The sequence below is a fragment of the Thunnus thynnus genome, chromosome 23 (genome assembly GCF_963924715.1).
Source record: "Thunnus thynnus chromosome 23, fThuThy2.1, whole genome shotgun sequence".
In the NCBI taxonomy this organism is placed as follows: Eukaryota; Metazoa; Chordata; class Actinopteri; order Scombriformes; family Scombridae; genus Thunnus; species Thunnus thynnus.
In genome coordinates, this window is record NC_089539.1 from 24,504,007 (window position 1) to 24,523,094 (window position 19,088).

At 37.1% G+C, this 19,088-nt stretch overlaps 1 long non-coding RNA gene across 1 annotated transcript in view; it reads right to left on the reverse strand.

Annotated features, from left to right (window-relative positions):
* Nucleotides 1-2,785: 2,785 nt before the first annotated feature.
* Nucleotides 2,786-19,088, reverse strand: part of LOC137175968 (uncharacterized) — a 65,478-nt gene continuing 49,175 nt past the window's right edge. The window contains exon 2 of the long non-coding RNA XR_010925763.1: nt 2,786-4,051. This is a non-coding gene — a long non-coding RNA (uncharacterized lncRNA). The remainder of the gene's footprint in view (nt 4,052-19,088) is intronic.

A 19,088-nucleotide genomic window follows, 5' to 3' on the forward strand; every position in this document is an offset into this window, starting at 1 on the left:
TGCATTTGAGTTTGCTTGGATTTTCGCACAACTATTTACGTCACTATTTACGTGAACAACTGAGTGCAACACTATTAATGTCTTTGAGGAAAGAATTTCTGAAAGTAGACGCCCTTATTCCCATTTCTATGATTCATGGCGTCTCTATGATGGCAGGTTTTTCACCACGACATGGACATGGACATGTTCATACGAAACATTCGCTTGAAGCGTACTGAACCTTTTTAGACAATAGTGTGTTTCCATCTTTGTCGCAACAGTTTGTCTCTTTTCTGTCTCAATATGACAATTCCCCTGTGTGCAAAGCCAGCTCCATAAAGAAAAGGTTTTCCCAGTTTGGAGTGGAAGAACTTGACTGATCTGCATAGAGCACTGACTTCAAAACCTTCCAACGCGTTTGGGATACACCTATGGCTGAATTTGAGCCAATTTCTCCTTAAAAAGATCAATAAGGTATCTTCACACTGCTGTCTTAATCCAAATTCTCTTTTTATTCTAAATGGATATGACAACATTTTCATCACAAATTTGGAACAAGACAGCTGTGTGAGTCCTTTTTTGTGCAGTTAATTGTTACCTAATTGCCTAATTGTGCAGTTACCTCCTGATGATACCAATCCTTTTTCAAAATGATCCCAAATCTTTTAATGCAGATCAAGGCTCCTGGTTTTGGTATGACATGTCCAACTGTCCTGTCCCCATACTATTGGCCATGCACTAAAGAGGTTACCATATTTGTTTGGTTAAAGGAATTACTGAACATGAGACAAAATAGTTTTTGAAAGGTAGAAAAGTCTTTTTGGATCAAAACACAATTCATAAATTTGAAAATAACGATTCCCTGAAAGGCACAAACTGAATTGAGTGAACCATTGATGCATTTAATCGAGCTCATGATGTGTGTGTGTGTGTGTGTGTGTGTGTGTGAGAGAGAGGTATATGGAGAGCTAATGGGAGGATGTTTGTAGGACTTCAGGGATAAGGCTGGGCATCTCCAGTCTACACAGTACAGGGATAGCAGCTTTAAGGATACACATAACACAATTCACAACTGCAGAAAACAGGATTGAAACAATAAAACAGGAATTACTGTAAATTCTCAAATAATGGTGCAGGTCTTTATAAGAAACTGGATATTATTTATAATAGTTTCCCCTGTTTCCTAAGTATATTTTATCATTTCTTATCATATATTTAGCTGTACAGAGGGCGTAATACTTATACTTTCCTGCAAGACCTTTATTGTTAAAAAATCTGCAGAAATTGTTGAATGTAATTACTCATCAGCTTAAAATGGTAAAATCAGAGTGAGAACAATATAATATGATAATAAGGAGAAGAAATCATGCTCTGGAAACGTGAAATACACTGAATTTATCGTGTGAGTATTTTTTGCTAATGTAAATTTGCATTTGACAGTTTTGTGACATATTTAACAATAATTCAGCACAGAAACACAGTCCCATGGATGATTAAACATATTATTTTAATATGTTAGAAATTAAATTGCTAAAATGTAATTCATGGGCAAAATTATTTTGGAAAAAGGGCTCTAAACACTACGGTAATTTTAGTCACTCATTAAATGCTAAATTCTGCAAATTTCTATGTATCTAAATGTTGTTTTTTTATTTTAAACACCCCCAGGATATAATGCCAGGGAATATATATATACATATATATATAGGCTAATATTTGTTATCTGTGTGTAACTGTAGATTATAAACTCAGGCCATGACCTTGTTTTTTTTTTTTTGTTTGTTTTTTTCAAGTTTTGTCATTGCAATCAGAGACAAAACTCACTATCATGGTTTGAACTGATCAAAAATGAATGACTTTACCTTGCCATCAGAGACACAGCAACATAATTTGAAACTCTTTGATTTTTTTATCAGTAAAACCATAATTTCCCAACACAATTAATAACTGTACATACTGACGATTTACCCAGGAGAGTTTAATGCCCATTCAAGAGCTGGAAGCACTCCAATAGCCAGTCACCTAGCACCATTATTTCTTTACCATAACTCCCAAATGCCAAGAATGGATAATCACATTCACACAGGATTGTGAATGTTCTTTTCTCATTCACTAGTTTGTGAACGATAGCTAAGTTAATTAGACCAGATCTACCGGTAGACTGAGATTAGCTAACAAGGCACGAATCTAACATAACAATTAGTAGGTTTAGTGACATCTTCGTGTCATATAGGATGGATGGTAGAGGTGAGAAAGGTTCTGAGGTTTACAACTTCAGAAATGGCCATGTGAAGGTTAAAAATACTGTGACAATATAGCACTATACCCTTTTAATTTGTGTTTAATTACCTTGAACGACAGGCTGACATCAATAAACAATAAAATGGTATATTACTGTTAGCTGAGGTTAACAAACTAGCAAAAAAAAAGAACAGGAACATGAGCATTCATCATTCTTGACCTCTGGGAACGATGTGGTGGTGGTGAAGAAAAGGTGTGCACAAAGACTGTATAAGCTTGTAAACTAATAAATGGACCTTTGTTGTTAAATTTGGGAATCATTTATGCTTTAACACCACAGAGATTGTGTTTATCTTGTGCTGTAAAGACAAGGCAAGAATGGAAACTCAATTTGAATGTTGGTGTGAACATATTTACATCTCTGAAACTGGTAATTGACATAAGCTATGATATAAACTAGGATCCAACATTAGCTAACAGGGTACAAAGCTAGTACAGCATTAGCATGGCTAAGCTTCACATGAAATTTTTTTTTTCTTTTCTTTTTTTTTTTTTTCAGCAGAAGCTTTTCCTTTTCAAATGAATAACGTTCCAGAGCAGATAAATCTTCAGGATTGCACACAAACATTACTTTGGTGTTCAGCATTTGGCCAAGATACCAATAGTTTCACAACATTTAACTAACCAATTAATTAGCATTTTCTACCACCACTAATTTTCTGTTTTTTTTTCTTCCCATCTTTCATTCTGAACTGGGCTTTATTTGTGACCTGACCACTTTTATTTGATAATTTACAGTATTTTACCTTCCATTCTGGCGAACACACCCATTCGCTTTTCTCACTTACACACATGCCACTTATAGTTGCTTGATTGATATGTAGGAGGAAGTACAAAATAACAGCAAGAAGAACAGGCCACACAAAGGTAGAGAATACTAAATACTTTAGATTCAAGCCCCTGAACAAACAGTAGAAACCAAAACATTGCTCAGAAAATCCAACAGCTAAGATGAGCTGACAAGAGGAGCCTGTGGTGTCGGCCCCAAAACTGCGAGACCCTGAATGCATCTTGCTGTTGGGGACAATGGTGCATTGTTAGCTGAGATAGGCTATGGCTTTGGCCCTGTCAGGGCAGGAGGGGATGCTGTTGAGGAAAACTAAACTTGGACAAATTGTCTTTTAGCAACAACCAAACGTCTCCTCTCCCTTAATGTGTTCAGATGTTTTGTTTGTTTTTTTTTCTCCTAAGTCTGTCTTACACCGTTATCCTTTTAGAAAAATAGAAATCAGGAACATCATTACAAAAATAAACCAAAATGAGCAAAAGTTCATCCAAAGTCTACATCCACATGACAACTTCACATAAATATCGACTGATATTGCACAGCGAGGGATTTCTTCCGATATGAAGTAAATCACTGATACGATTTGTAGAAAAAAAAAAAAAACACACAATAGGACATTAAAATGATTAAAAGTTGCATGTCCTGATTAGGTTTGATTTTTTTTTTTTTTCTCCAGACAGACAAAGAGTGAGAGCAGCAGCACGATCCCCAGCCCTCCTACATCAGGCAGATACTGTATATCCTCTGAGTCCTGCTCGAAAGAAAAAAAAAAAAAAAAAGCAAAAAAAAAAAAAGCAAAACAAAAGCTTCAGAAGTATCACCGGTGAATTTTGGTTGAAGGCACAGAGTTCCAAAAAAGGGTAGATGATGCTGTTTTTTGAAGTGCAGCAGCAGTTTTTGTGTGTGTGTGTGTGTGTTCTGGTGGAGGGGTTTCCTGTGGTCGGATCAACTCTCCTGATGGTCGGAGGGCAGGGCGTCAACTCTCTGTGGAGACAAACAGAAGATGAGAAAATTAGGAAAAAGAGGAAAAGATTTTATTATTCAAGTGTCTCTTTTCAGAAGCTTCGCCAAATTGATGAAAGCAATAACTGGCGTAGATGAAAGTTGGATTAAATGGGACACACAGCAACCCAAGAATGAGAATTATAAGTGTGTAAATTGTCTTGCCGTAAAGGCGTGTTCGGACAGAACACAACGAAAATGGTCACTTTGCGTTATTTGTGTGAATTAGACTGCACTGTCGTCAGTTCTTGTCTCCATTCTTACATAAAAGGTCATAAAGCCACTGCGTCCATTAAAGGGGACGCATCATGCACATCTCCAGCTCTATATTTATATTCTGGGGCTCTACTGGAATATTTTTGTATGATTTACAGTTAAAAACTCCTTATTTATCTTCTACTGGTCCTTTATGCAGCCCCTCAGTTCAGCCTCTGTCTGAAACAGGCCGTTTTAGCTCCTGTCTCTTTAAGGCCCGCCTCCCGATGAGCCCACTCTGTTCTGATTGGTCAGCTTCAGGAAGTTTCCCCCGGCTCCGGAGGCTGAGTAAACAAACTATAGTAGCAGGATTTCTTTATTCCAAATGTCAACTTCTCAAATCCATCCGTACATGTTGGAGCTGCTGAAATATGAGAGTATATACAGTATATACACAGTAAAATTGACCAATCATAACCATATCTTCCCTCTAAATGGGCGGACTTTGTTGTCGCTACTTTATGACATGTTTAAAGATTAAACTCCATTTAAACACATAGTTTAAACAGTTTTCCCGGCCTTCACTATTCCGTGTCAAGCGGTGCACCAGCGCACTGAAATGGAGCAGAACCAATCACAAACTAGCAGGACAAAAACAGATAAACAAGCCGGGAGTAACGATGCCTGGTGAGGATTATCCATGCCATGTTCAAGATTAACTTTTAATCAAAAGTTGGAGTTAATCGGCAAAGGAAGACCTTCACCAGAGCTAATTTGGTGCAGAAAACCAAGGCTTTATTCAACTCCAGGATTTTGTTTTACAGTAACTTTTGTTAATGTGATCATCAAAGGGTGAGTTTTTAAAATCTAATAACGGCCGCCGTGCCAGCTGATATTATCCTGACCGCTGCTGCCACTGTTGTGTATGTTACGGTTTATTTTGGAAAACGGTCATTAATATGCACATGTAGCTACTGTTGACTGTGAGCATGCTGTGGTGTGTGTGTGATGTGCACACAGCTTGTGTGTTGATGTGATTTTTTTGTAGGGAGGAGGTTTGTTTTGGAGATAACTCTCACTCCCTCCATGCTGTTTGCTCGTTACATTGGTTGGGGAGGGTCAAGATTAAAAAAAACAAAGTCACACCCCAGCCACCCCCCCCTCCCTCTGACAACAGTCCCCGATCTAAGATGTTTTCCACACTTACATTTTGCAGCTAAAAACTAAGATGCAGTCTGTAATTTGTGTGGTTATTTAAGAGGTGGCGTCAATTAAAAAGTATCAGACAGCTTTTACGGATTTGAATGTTCTGGTTCTGCAGGGTGGTCGACAGTTCAGGGTCTATATGTGCCTCCGGTCCTCCCACCCCCCACCTTTCCCCATCTTCCTCGAAGTTAATCCTCGCCGCAGCGGCAGATGGTGCCGGGAGCATCCACGACTGCGCCCTCAACAGCTCCTGTAGTTATGAATGATTGCATGGTCTTAGGCATTAAGTTGGATCAGTGTAATCCACCGCAGCATATGCAGCAGCCTGCAGGGCCAAATCCAGCATGCAAGGGAACTTTCCTCCTTCACTTTCCCTTGACAAATGCTCTCCAAGGCGGCCACAAAGTGTCAACATCGCCTCCAACATCCTGCCACGCTGCCAACTGAACATCAGTGTGCTGTCACTCATGCTACCTGATCATGACATACAGTATTATATGTAATTATATATGAAAGACTCAGGGCTAACAACAAAATCAGTTGAATAAAGTTGCCTTGTTTTTTATTTACTGAACATTACCCTTTAGACAAACTGAAACCAGAGAGCTCATGGAGGCCTTGATGGAGCGCTGAATAGTAAAGTTTAACAGCTCACAACCTTTATGAGACTTTCCTCCGAAAAACAACAGCTAACTTTAACCCTGTAGTGTTTATTGTAGCCATGACAACGAACGTGGCCGAACTCCAAGGAAGTAGTAACGACGTTTCTCTAACCTTAACAGACTTTAATCTTAACCCGAACTGTGATCTTTCTCTAAACCTAACCAGACTTTAACCACAGTGTTGACACATCATTAAACTTTTTTTTGAACAGCGATGTGTGACGGTTTGGGAAAAAGATATTTCTCCTTTTATCCTGCCATTCACATCTCTCACTCTTGCTCACTCATAACTTCCCTCGCTGTCATTGTCTGCGGTTTGTCAGTTGAGCTGCCAGCTGTTCACATCAGTTGTTCACATCAATCCAATAGCACAGCGACACACCTCCATCGTAAGCCTATCATCCCGCCCGCTGCTGTCTTTTTAAATACGCTTCTCTCTCTCTCTCTCTCTCTCTCTCTCTCTCTCTCTCTCTCTCTCTGCTGTTATTCGTGACCCTCCACTTCCCCATCACCGCCGAGCCTTTGCGGATTCATCAGTTTCATCACTTCATCATCCTCATCAGCCTTATCAGTGTCAGCAGAAGTCATCAGCACCATTACCCCAGCGTCTGGACTCCATTGGGGGGGATTTATCTCCCTGTAGAGTCTGAGCGCCAAAGACTTTCTTAACCAAGACTTAATTACCACTATATCATCTGTAATAATAAACAATTATCTGTACTTCTTTCACTATGTCTCTCATGGTTGAAATGATGTCGTCCCACCGATTACTGCCGACTGGGGCACCAGATTAGAAGACGCTCCTATGTGTTGAGTCACACGGTCAAACCACGTAGCTGGAGTTTAATTTGAAGGACTTGTTGATTAGTATAATTCTTTGATTTGTAGAGGTGCTTGTTGGGATTGTCCTTCACTAAACGCACAACAGAGCTTAAAAAAAAGCTGGCGGTGTAAACTAAAGTAAATTTCTAGAAATAGAAGCGTCTCTGTTCCATGAGGTAGATGTTTAAAGTCGAGATGAAATGAAAAATACCTTTAAGATCACATCCATGGTCATATTGTGCGCCTATTTAACAATACATGCCAATAAATATAAAAAAAATCAATTTCTTTGTATTCTTATATCAAAATTCAATCATAAAATTCAATGACGTACACTTACGTTGGCTGAACCGACCCCATTTCAACCAATAATATCATGACATCCACTCATCAGTCAGTCTTCAACTTTTAGCAGCACAGAGATAAGATTCATTATGAAACACAGAAGTTAGATACTCTCGAAATGCTGTTTGATCTGGATTTTAAAATACTCCAAAAACATTTCATTTTCTTCCATTTTGTCCTTGTTTAAAGGTTTTGGGAAAGTTTTTCCTTATCTTAATCACGGGTCTAAGGAAAGAGGATGTCATATGTTGTACAGATTGTAAAGCCCACATTTGCATATAAAGCATATAAAAGTGTGTATATGCACAGTGGTGGAACAAAGCACATTTATTCAGGTACTAAAGTACAATGTTGAGGTACTGACCTCCTCTCATGTTTTCATTTTTCATTCACAACATGAACAAATCTCTTCACCTTCCTGTGATCTTTGCTTGTGAGGCCTTCAGCTTCGTGTCTGCTGGATTTTTTTTTTTAATGAATGGCTTAATGATTGATTACACTGCGCTCACTCAGCCTCTAATCACCGGGTCGTCCTCAGCTGGACGTCTCGGTCTGTCCTCAACAGACTCATGATTACTGATCTGACTGAGAAACTGAAACTAGGAAACACTGCTGAAATAGGAACAAGAGGAAAAACCCGTTTTGAGTGGAGGGAGACTTATTGTAGCCCAAGTATACATTACACAGATATATTTGAATAGAATATACAGAGAAATGTAATAAAAATACATATTCAAAGTGCTTCATCTTAACCTTTACAAATTGAATTTGTAAATTGAAAGTAAAAAGCCTCACAGTTGCAGTTGTGAAAAACATTTTTAAGATTCAAATATCATAGTATGTAACAGGAGTGCATAAAAAAGGAAAAAGTAGTAAAATAAAACAAACAAAAAATAAACAAGTGGGGAAAAAAATCTTACTTTTTTTTCCATGTTTGTGCCTCTGTAATGATGACTGGTACCACTGAGTGTAAATCAGATTGTTTCCTGGTAAACTCCAAAGTTATTTTAACTTTTACTGTTTTTATCCTGTGCTGTTTACAGTTGTACAGTGTATTTCTGCATGTCCAGGCTTTATGTTTATGATTTGTGCTTTTCTTTTTTAGTTTTCTTATGTGAATATGTGGGAAAGTGCATTACATGTATTTTATGACAAAATAAAAAACAAACCAAAGAGTTTTGGTTCAGAAGAGGCCATAATTGTACAAAATAGATGCTCGTTACAGAGTTAAAAGCATTAAATACTGTATAACTCTGATATCTTCAGTCTCATGATCATCCACTGGGTGGAGCTGCAGTATTTCTCCAAATGTTCCCTCCTCTCTGGTGTGGGAGGTTTTATTTCTTATTTTGGTGTCAGAGGAGAGAAGCTGCTCTGTTTTGTTTACTTCATTTTGTTGAGGTTTCCTGAAAAAAAAGGTTGTTTGATTAAGACTTTCTTTTTTTTAATTCCAGGGAGTCATTTAATCATTAAGACTCTCAGGAGGGGATTAGTTTGTGTCTGAGGAAATTCTCTAGAAAGCTTTCGATGGTCTTTTTCTTTCCATGTTCACACACAGCTCGACCTCTGCAGATGTAATTTTACATGAAGATGAAAACAGTGACATTTTCTGCGCTCTTTCTCGCTCCAGCAGTCTTGTTCCCTGCTGGACTATTACAAGCATGAATGTGCATCATGCATCGGACGATGCAAAGCAGATTAAATGCAGAGAAAGAGTTTCTGTATGTCTGCATGTTATTGGTTCGGTGCAAGCGGTAAAGATGAAGACGTGTCCTGCATGTCTGTCTCGTTACACAGAGGGAATATATGCACGGAGAGAAGCAGTGTGTGTGTGTGTGTGTGTGTGTGTGTGTGTGTGTGTTGGATTTGATGATTCACTGCTCGGGTTGTGAAGCATCACGCTCACCTGCAGGGCTTTTTATCTTTCTGCTCTCAGCTTTGACAGTGGGAAGATTTTCTGTTTTTTTGGGTTTTTTTTTTTTTTTTTTCTCAGTTCCATCATTAATTTTGATTTATTCATGGTTACCATGGTTGCGGAAGCTGAGTTTGCAATAAGCCCTTTTGACCTTGACCCTGTCTTTCACCTCAGTGCAGAGGTGAAAACATGACAGTCGTAATAACAATAATATTAACAGTAATAATAAGTGGCTGCTGAAGGTCATTTGCACTAATCACCACATCCATTCTTCATGCAGTATGAGTCATATCGTAGCTTTGATTAAATATTAGCCAGTCAGTACGGAGTCCCAGTGAAGACAAAATAAACTAATTAAACAAAACTAAAATGATTATTCTTACTTTTACAATTGTGTTATTGTAACATAATAATAATAATAATAATAATAATACAATAATAATAATAATAATAATTCACAAAAAACATGGTAAGACTAGAGCAATGACAAGATGTGTAAAAATATGTAAGTAAAATATATTAATTTGTTTTTATCAACTATAATGTTATGAAACACTAAACATAATCAATTTAAATGATGTAACTCACTCAACTATTAGTTAATGTGTTCCCTTTGGGATTATGAACCTAAATTTTCAGCAAAATTCAATATCAGTGTTCGAAATCTCCTTGTATATATTTATTATTATCATTCAACCAGCTGCTAAAAATGTGAGATGGAATATAATATTAAAATATATAAAAAAAAAAGTAAATGAAATGACCTTTGGCAAACACACTTTACAATACTATGTAAAATATCAATTAATTAATCAATTAAAGGTTGAAAAAGGAAATAACAATCAGAGCAAGCAAATTCAACTCTTTTTAAAAGCTTGAGTTTCATATTAATATCATTTGTGAGTCTTGAAAATGATAAAATAATAGATTCTGGACATGAAACAAGATATTAAATAAAACTCTATCTACAGCTTTAATTTACTTCATTACGTTTTCATTTATTCACTTATGTGACATTTGCTGCTTTTGGGACCCCTTAGTTTTAGCAATGTTAATTTTTTTTTTTTAATTTTTATCCTAAAAAAAATGTGTCAATGCTTAACCAAAAATTAGATCAAAGAAAAAGTAAAATATATACTATAATAGAAATAAAGTATCATGTTCTGTGTTTCTAACAGATTTTCTGTAGATGTAGTGAGGAAGGAACATCTGTCTTATCACAACATCTGTCAATATTACACAGTTATGGGGTTGAGTAAGTTAGTTGACATTTGTTGTCTCTGGGACTCCATACAATTACGCCCCTTAGTTTTGGCAATACTCAAAATGTATTATATTTTAAAAAAAAGACCACTGTGATATATTACTGACTTTCAACAACAATTACATTACAGAAAGAAATGAAATACTTCTGTCTGATATCAGCTTTAAACCATCATGGGGCCCAGAAGTGACAATATTTGGTATTTTTGTATATATTTTTTAGAGTCAACGATGTATAAGAACATTAAAAACAGAAATATAGAATCTTCTGAACATTAAAGATACTGAATACAACTTTATCTGTTGCTTTTACAGAAAAAATATGGCCGTTGATGGCGTTCTAAAATAGATCTTAGAGGTGTGGCTGTTGGATCCTTTTTTTTCACCAAAGACCCTCCATGACCTCTGGCTGTGAAGATGGCCGGCGGATCACGTAGCGCGCCCGGCATTATGTACTTAATAACAGACACTGCAAATCCCAGCGGGACGGGTCCCAGCATCAGTCAGCACAGCGCTGCAGCCTGCAGGACTTAGCTTGAGCCAAAGTGTTTTTGCAACCATTACACAAATACGGCTGCAGTTTTAAAAGGATCTGCACACATTTCAGACCTCAGCAGGGAGAAAAAAAAAAAAAAAAAAACCCACACACTCACATCTCAAATCTGGATGCATTTAAATTGACCGTATCCAAATCTGTTTTCACACCCAACCTACATAATCCAGGGACGGGCTCGCTGTTTCTTGCCCGGACGGGAATTAAGGGGAATCTGACAGTGACAGGCACTCAGGAGGAGGCCTACAGATGTTACTGTACACTGTATATTTTTATTTATTTACTGTAAGTAGTTGTCCTTAAAAAAAAAATCCATATACATCTACCCTCTTAACATGGTACTACTGTGGATTTGTGTAATAACGGAGGGTAAATTGAGTTTCGTAAGTGGAGTGGATCTAATTCTAGGTTTTGTTTGGTCTGTTTTTCAGCATTTTATTGCCAGTGTAACAGTCGCTTTGAATAAAACCATCTGCCAAATGACAAAATGTAAACATAACACCATCAACAAAGTCACTAAGCCAACATGGTCACAACTCTACTCCTTGTTACAGACATTCCTCGACAAACTTCTCTTCTAATTATCAGATTTATGTGTAAAAACATAAAAACATCACTACAGTCACTTCACATGTGCTTTAGCAAAGTTAAGAGCTAAAAAGCTAAGAGTCAGTGTTTCCATATCGGTCAGTTTTCCTCCCAATTGGGCCATTTTTTTTAATTAATAGTGGAAGTTGTGATAATTTAGGCTACTTTTTGTACCATTTGGGGCGAGAAGTTTGGAGTATTTTCCAATAAATCGGCTCCTCCTCTCATCACAGTAGATTAAGGTTGACAGTGCACTGAGTTCAGTCCACTCAGCTCGACACGTAATGACTAACTGATGTCTGTCAAAATCAAACATAATATCAGTTTATTACAACTACACTGAAACTTTTTCTTTCTTTCAGTTTTGTGATAAAATGCCCTTAAATATCTGTTCATGTTAGTGAAAACTTTTAATGTTTAATGTCACTTTTTATTTCATTTTTTTTTATACATTTTTCATTGCTGTAACTGTGGTTTTGAGTTTGCCTGATTATACTGATAAAGCAGAAAACCGCAGACTATAATGCTTTTTTGAGGATAATGCAGGTTCCAGGCTTTGATTTGGATACTTTTTGATTAGTTGTCAACTATTAAATCAATCGCCAACTATGTTGATAATCCATTAATCATTTTGAGTCATTTCTTAAGAAAAAATGTCCAAATGTTCAAATTCCAGCTTCTCAAATGTGAACATTTTCTGGCTTCTTTAGTCTTGTATGACAATGAAGTTTTGATTCTAGCAGGCACGGCTGAGTCACGATTTGGCTGCGACGCAGTTTTGTTCTGTCCTCCACGCGGCGTCATACCGTAAAGAAGTGGAGCATTTTGAATTTTACATTCAGTTTCGCTGCTCCTACATTAACTACAGCAGCCTAAAGTCAAAGCCAGATGAGTGCCTTTAGACTACCGTAATTACTGCAGTATCAGAGCAACTGAACTGCTCGATATATATATATATGATATACGATCAGCTTCGGCGGCTACGTTGCAGCCGGAACACGATGCAGCAACGCTTGGTGGAATCAAGCCGTTAACTGAATACATTTGTTTTGTGGACAAAACAAGACATTTGAGGACGTCATCTTGGACTTTGGGAAACACTGGCCAACATTTTTCACCATTTTCTGACATTTTATAGACCAAACAACTAATCGATTAATCAAGAAAATAATCGACAAATTAATCAATAATAAAAACAATCGTTAGTTGCAGCCCTACTTTGAGCTAAATGCTAATAACAGCATGGTAACATGCTCACAATGACAATGTTAACATGCTGATGTTTGGTAGGTGTAATGTTTACTGCTGTACAGCTGAGGCTGATGGGAGTGTCATTAGTTTTGCGGGTATTTGGTCATAAACAAGAGTGCTAGAAACAAAACAAAAATTAAATTTTGACCTGATGATGGCGCTAGAGGAAAAATGAAGTGATCATCGAAGTTATTACAATTCATCCTGAGGGGATTATAAATGTCTGTACAAAATCTCATTTCACTTAAATACACAAATGCATGCAATTTACTCTCATGAAAATATATCAGCGACAGTATAGCATCGAAATAGGAAATATAACACCTGAAGTGTTAAGATATACTTCTCAAAATAAAAATCTCCACTTAATCCAAACAGACATCCTGTCCACACATATAACATACAAACTGTTACATAAACATGTTTAGGAACATGGCTGAGGCCTCTGCTGAAAATGTACACCTTTTAAAAAAAAAAAAAAGGTACCATTAGGTACCAAAATGTGAAAATTATTTCTCATGAGGTTTATAGAGGTGATCTGTTTGACCGCGTCATTTCATCCCTGGTTTATAAAACCGTCTGAGATGAATGAAAGAACATTTAGCAGCGCTCAGCGTCGACACAGCCCACCACTTCACACCCTCATCCTCGCTGAGAAGGAAGCGTGACGGAGATGAACTGCAGTGAGACTGTCTGCTACAGAGATGTTCGACAGAGTCACAGAGGAGACACGAACTGATCCCGACCAACACCAACACACTGCTGCAGTCACTCTCTTAAAGGATCTGCAGGGCGTTTGCAGAGTGTTACATCACCCAAATGACCAAAATCACAGAGTCATGCTATTCAGAAACTGTATCCAAGATTAGGTAACACTTTACTAGACCCGACTGAAAGCACTGCAGGAGAAGAGATCTTTGGAAAGGTCGCATAAACATGCAGTGTTTTGTAATTCAGGAAGCCTTTTCATCATTGACTCAACAGTGTTTACAAAACTCTGCACCTTTATGGAGCTTTTTAGCCTCTTCCAGCTCCTAGTTTTGATTTTTCAGCACATTTCTAGTCTGGTTTAGTCTCAGCTGTTTTCTGATAAACCCACTGTACACTACTTGCCCAGCAGCTGACATCAGAAACAAAAAAATGTGGAACATTTAGCAGCTAAATAACCAGATGTTTTTCGCAGGAGTTGGTGGAGACCCAACCAGAGCTAAAAGTAGACAAGGAGACACAAACACCGTTCTAAGGGGACGGTCATGATGCTGGATGTGGAAGTAGGCAGCTGTTTGCTAACATGTTAACACTTCAAAAAACATGTTGTGTTTTCAGCTTGTGGTGCCCTCTAGTGGCCACTAAATCAGTTAGTGCAGCTTTAATAAATGCATAAATACCAAATAATGTTTACTCAAATTTGAGAGCATGTGAGTGTTAGAAATTAGGCACTTTTTTGGAAATTAATTTATAGCTTCACAATATTAATGCTAGATACAGAAATTCAATTCAATTCTTATTTATTTTTATTAAATTCCCCACCAAATTAGAACTTAGATTAATCAAAAATGAGTATACTTATCACACTTATTCATATTGCAAAAAATATATTTTGTTGTGTTGGAAAGACAAGACTGCTCCAACTTTTAATTCATCTCTTGATCAGATATCTTATTTTCTTCTCCTGGAGAAGTTCTTGTTGGAAAACAAGAACTGTGGACATTCTCTCTATGATTTTTGGTCACCTTTGATCTTGTATTTGGATTTTTTTTTGTCATACAAAATATTGTTTGATGGACTTTTTGTAAAGACATAATTTGGACTTATTGTCTATAACTGAAGCACTGTTTTTGTTTGTTTGTTGTAGGCCTGGGGTTAGGGTTATAATAAAAAATATATTGTAAAAATAAAAATTTGAGAGCTAATTCATCTTGTACAGAGAGTTGAAGTTCTGGGTTCTGTTTCAGTAATCAGAAAACCTCATTCAATATCCTCTTGTCATATGTAACTATGCTAATTAACTCAAAAGACATCTGATCCTGAAAGGAACCAGAGGATAGTCCAAGTTGGTCTAAAATAAACCAAAGGAAAATTAGATACTAACCAAAATGCACCGAAAATAACCCGAACAGAGAGAAGAGAAACACTGGCAGCAGCGTGATGCTCCAACAATTAACAAGCAGCAACGCATGTCATTTTTTCTGCACTTCACAGTTCACATGCTCTCTGTCTGCCAGAAAAAAACACAGCGTGGATTCACTCAGGTATCAGACATACTGACACACAGACCTTCAGCAATACAAGACCCCTACCAGAGCTGATTGGACTTGATCTAGACCTGGCTCAAGTCTGGTCTAGATCAGAAACAAATTTTTAAAAACGAGAAAAAAGTAAACCTATTAAAGTCAAAAGCACTGACAAAGATTCATCTTTCAAAGGTGGAAAATTCATTCAGATATTTTACTTATGTAAAAATATCAAAACCAACAAACACTTCATTACAAGTTACATTAAAAGTTCTGCATCCTAATTTGTATTTAAGTACATAAATATTATCAGCAAAATGTACTTTAAGTATAAAAGTAAAATTACACCATGTGAAGGCAAAATGGGCTCTATTAATGTTGCATTACTATTTATTATACTATTGGATTATTACTGATGTGTTAACATGTAAACTGCATGTTAATGATGTACACTGAAAATCACTGGGTTAAAAATTGACCCAGAACCAAAGATGTACTCAGTAATGAACGAGCCAGTGTTAATGTTAATCTTTGTATTACTGTTGGGTCACTTGGGTGGTTTTCTACTCATTGGTACTTGGTAAAATTAACCAATTGCGCCCATACTGGGTCAATTTTTAACCCAGTAAATATTTTTTTAAATGAATTTTTTTGGCTTTTTTTTGCCTTTATTTGACAGTCAAAATGTAAAAAGACAGGAAACAGTGACGAGTTAGGGTTATGACATGCAACAAAGGTCTACATCTGGAATCAAACGGCAGATGTTGCAGCTATGTGGCATCCCAACCAGTAGGCTACTGGGGCACCATTAATCCAGTCATTTAACTGGCTACAGTCAACTAATTTTACCCATTGTAAACATTGTTTTCATCATCCTGTTTTTCCATACTGTCATTTTTCTATCTTGGTCTATTCTGTACACACAGCATCTCTTGCATGAATGTTCCTGATGAGGTTGCTTCCATTTTTTCCCAGTTAAAGGGTTTTTAGGGAGTTATTCTATAATTGGAGGATCTAAGGATTGTACAGACTGTAAAACCCCCTGAGGCCAATTTGTGATATGTGATATTATGTTAGATAAATGAAAACTGACTTGACTTGACAGTTGGGTGGTTTAATTTACCGTATAAAAGTGCATCATATCGTATATTCATATACATTTTTAATATTTTGTTTTAAAAGTAAATTAACTGCAGCTGTAAAATCTAATGTAGTGGAGTAGAAAGTGCGATATTTCCATCTGAAATGTAGTGGAAGCAGAAAATAGCATAAAATTAAAATACAAGTAAAGTACAAGTACCTCAAAATTGCACAGTACTTGAATAAATGTTGATTGTTTCCACTACCTCCATCTTTTTCTAAAGCTTGGTTGTTGTGAGTGACAATAATAGAAATGTAAGTAAAACTGTATCTAATAAATTTATTTAGCCCTCAATGTGAAAACGTTTTCGTTTAATCCGTCAATCAGATCGATCACATTTAAAAGGAAATTTAAAAAAACAGTCCACTGATACACACCGTCGTGTCTGCATCAGTGCTGACATACATCTGTGAACAGCATCCACAGCCTGAGGCTTTATTAGACGCCGTGTCGTTAACGGTGGCCGACCGATGAAATTCAATCAAGCGAGACCCGCTGTGATTGGTCCCCGGGAGCATCTGACCCCACCTCCTGCGTCTGCTGTTGTGGTGTGTGAGCTTGCTGTGCTGTGACACCAACAAGCAGCTCCGCTCTGATTACTACAAACAGCACAACACACACACTCGCATATCGTCTATTTATATCTTGGGTTAGACATGGTGAATATTATTACTGAGTAATTAAATCTGTGTGTTCATGCATGACTGATGCGGCACATGGAGTCGAACATGCGACTGTAGTCTGTCAGCTGAAAAAAACATTTAAAAAAAAAAAAAAAAAGAGAGAGTTACATGACGCAGTTGTGCCATCTCATCTGTGGATAATGAAACACCACAAACAGGATTTTCCCTCTTTAACCCTCTAAAAATAGCTCCCAAATTCAGGGGGAGGGGTCTGTTACTGTCCATCCTTTCAGCCAAGTGGAGGGTCAGATACAAAACTATCACACATCATGACATTATATCACAAAACTGTTACGTCTTATTACACAGAATATAAATAAAATCAAATTTCTGTTTTATTCTTCAATGTAATTGGACCACAATTAAAAAAGAAATTCATGGCCTTTTTCTCACTGATTATTTCAACGATGACTGTTGTAAACTATATGCCAATATGTTGCTTCACAAGTTTGTTCTGTCGGTGTAAAATGTTGATTATTTAGAGCTTTCTGCACACCTCTGTATACAGCTCATCTTTGGTGTTGCTACGGGAGAAGCAGTATACGGAGGCTGATGGTGGCTTACAATGATGCTATGAGGTTCCCAGATGGCACGGTGCCAGTCAACTGTCTGTGTTCTCTGGTGTTCCTACATGTGAGGCACTTCTAAGACATCTGATGTAAAATTTTATGTGTCGCTTGGATGAGTCAGAGAACAGCATCACGGAGGCTGTAACAAGCCCCAGGAAGAGCTGCTCTCGCTACTCATCCAGGCTCAGAAAACACCGAGATAGTCCACATATGAACTGGTTTTTAAACTGAATGAATGACAATCAGTCGTTGTGGTTTTATCTTGTATGTCTTGTTCTTTCTTTTTATATGCTACGGACCCTCTTATGAGTCCATAATAAAGTTTGAAAAAAAAAAACTGTGACAAATTTTAAAGCCCACCTCCACTCAAAAACATGTTTTTCTTCTTGTTCCTTCAGTTGGATGTTGTCTCAGTTTAACACATGTACCTAGCATGATTTATGACATCATAACTAGTTTTAGTCGCTCCGAGTCCAGTATGTGATTTACACAAGTTTGATGTGGACTAAAGGAGGAAACATCTGGTGTCCAGCAGGAAAACTCTAAAAATGAACAATATTTGGTTATTCAGAGATTCTGGATTTTTACATGAAGCAGTAAGAGTAGATGTTTTTTCAGGCACAAATTATTATCCAAGCAGAGTATTTTTACGTCTTAAACACGTCTATGTCTTGAGAGGATCTTTAATGAGCCAGCTCATAGCCTTAGATCCTCAGGTGGGACCTTCTGGCTTTTCCAAAGTCGAAGTTTAAATCTAAAGGGAACCGTGCTTTTGCCATCAGGGCTTTGGAACGACCTGCCTGAGGAGATAAGGCTCACAGAATCAGTAACTTCTTTTAAATCACTTCTTAAAACTCACTTCTGCAGTCTTGCTTTTATGTGATGTCATCTTTTTTTATCATCTTTTAATCTTTTTATACTCTCTTTATTGTTTTTCATTATCTTCTACTGTCGTCTTCTTAATGTCGGCCTTGTTATTGCTTTCTGTGTCGTGTGTCTTTGCTTTTGTGTTTTACTGTCTTTGCTTTGTCTGTCAAACCACTTTGTAAACTCTGTTTTTAAATGTGCTATATAAATAAAGTTATGACTATGATTATATTTCATGTATTTACTGATGGCGTTGATAAAATATAATCTACCAAACTCATACTCAAGTAAAAGGACTTAATTGTTGGTTCAAAATCCTTTAACATTAAAGAAATCACAATTGGTCATTTTGCTGTCAAAAATCACATAATTTTAAAATTTAGTTAGTTTGTTAGTTTTTTCTAATTATTGAAAGGAATAAAAAAGGTCTTTGGTAACACATAAAAATGCACCTATGGCCTCTAAGGTCTATCATATGGTTCTTGCCTCAGTGTCCAACACAAACTTCCACAATTACATAAGTGCAGAGGTTTGTTGAATTTAAACATTGTGGTCTGCAGCTGTGCTAACTGTGCTTCCTTGTTGATAACTGGCATATTTTATTGTTCTGTGGTACCCTCGAGCCAATCACCTCCTTTTCCACCTTCTTTAAAACCACATCACCAACCAGATAGCCGACATAGTTTTAAAGACAAGACAAATGAGGTAGCAGGTAGAAGAATACA